Here is a 2,167-nt window from a genome sequence, read left to right as displayed (position 1 = left end):
GTTCGCGTCTTTCTCCGATTTTTCGTGAATGTGTTTTCTCCGCAAGGTTCTTCGTAAAAATAGATCTTTTTCTAAGATTTATTTTTCGTAAAAATGGTCATGCCGATTTTTATGGACTTTCAGACATTGATTCCGTCATGACCGATTTTGACCCCAACATATCACAAAGCTAAAAGCCTTCGCTTGGATAATCAATGCTCCCCAAAATGTCACCTAATTTCGCAGATGGCTTGAGGTTGTCTAGCTATAATGGGAAATATAAAATGTCATCATAAGGGATGTGATAACCATTGCCCAAAATGTAGAAAAGCGGATGAATCAAAAAATTATTTGATTTTGTATTTCCACCCGCTCTACAAACTTGGGCCCTTGCTTCGACACTTCATGTCCAAACATTTTTCCAGTATCTAGCGTGTATTCTAATTTGGATTATTTGTTCAGGATAATAAATGCAATATAAGATCCATTAGAAAGAGACTCATACCCATGGATAATTGGATATCACTGGAAATCAAGGAATGACAAACTGTTGGAATTACACAAGATCTGTTGGAGCTAATTAGACATGCTCAAAGTGAATGTCATGCTTGGTTGGATGTAAACTCGAAGACCTCAGATAATGCACAGCCACCAAACCAAACACATAACACACAAGCCTTATGTTTGCAGAGTATATGTTTGGTAGATGGATCACATTATAGTGGATGTGGTTAGGTGTGGCTAGATAAATTTGGAAATGAAAAACTCCTAGGGTTGAGAAACAAATAGAGATGATTGTCCCCGTTACGTTCAAAATTAGATGCTCTTATTTAGTCATTGGAGAATTTGTTTCAACACACCCCATGGCGGCACTTTGGCACATACTGCAAGGATGACATTTCATGATCAAGGATCTTAATTCTTGGCCAAGATTTTCTATAGTACTGGCAGAGCTCACATCTTCAAGATCATCCTTGTACCAAGAGCACATAACCAGGTAGAAAACGTTGCTGATCGTGTACTGGCAGAGCTCACATCTTCAAGATCATCCTTGATAGTAGAGCACATAACCAGGTAGAAAACGTTGCTGATCGTGTACTGGCAGAGCTCACATCTTCAAGATCATCCTTGTACCAAGAGCACATAACCAGGTAGAAAACGTTGCTGATCGTGTACTGGCAGAGCTCACATCTTCAAGATCATCCTTGTACCAAGAGCACATAACCAGGTAGAAAACGTTGCTGATCGTGTACTGGCAGAGCTCACATCTTCAAGATCATCCTTGTACCAAGAGCACATAACCAGGTAGAAAACGTTGCTGATCGTGTACTGGCAGAGCTCACATCTTCAAGATCATCCTTGTACCAAGAGCACATAACCAGGTAGAAAACGTTGCTGATCGTGTACTGGCAGAGCTCACATCTTCAAGATCATCCTTGATAGTTTGAAGATGGATGATGCAGATACGGTCGATGACTTCGCGGGGAAGATATCGGGCCTATCATCCAAAGCAACCTCGTTGGGAGAAAACATAGAAGAATCCAAGATGGTCAAGAAGTTCTTGAAGGGTCTTCCAAGACACAAGTATATCCAGATCGTAGCATCACTTGAGCAAGTCCTAGATCTCAACTCGACGGGGTTTGAAGACATAGTTGGAAGGCTTAAGGCGTACGAGGAGCGTGTAGGAGAAGAAACTCAGAAAGAAGACCAAGGGAAACTGATGTTTTCGAACAATGAAGAGCATAGTCAGAGGGGCTATGAGAATTCCCGTGGTAGAGGAAGAGGACGGAACGGTAGAGGCAGAGGACGAGGTAGGTCACACAACCAAAACCATGCGTCACACACCAAAGATATCAACTCGAAGAAGAATCGTTCAAAACTGATATGTTGGAGATGTGACAAGCCTGGTCACTACGCAACTGTCTGTCCCGAAAAGACAGAGAAGAATCAAGAAACCAACCTAAACGAGGCAGAAGAGGCTGATGCACTCTATGTACACGAGGTGGTGTTTTTGAACGAAGATATGGTGATTCCGAAGAATCTTGATATTGACAAAGGCAGTGCAAGTGTCTGGTATTTGGATAATGGAGCGAGCAATCACATGACAGGGAAAAAGGAGTTCTTTTCGAGTTTGAAGCTCAACACCAAAGGGAAGGTGAAGTTTGGTGATGGATCGTGTGTTGACATT

The sequence above is a fragment of the Brassica oleracea genome, chromosome C7 (assembly GCF_000695525.1).
Source record: "Brassica oleracea var. oleracea cultivar TO1000 chromosome C7, BOL, whole genome shotgun sequence".
NCBI classification, from domain to species: Eukaryota; Viridiplantae; Streptophyta; class Magnoliopsida; order Brassicales; family Brassicaceae; genus Brassica; species Brassica oleracea.
This window is presented reverse-complemented; position numbering follows the sequence as displayed.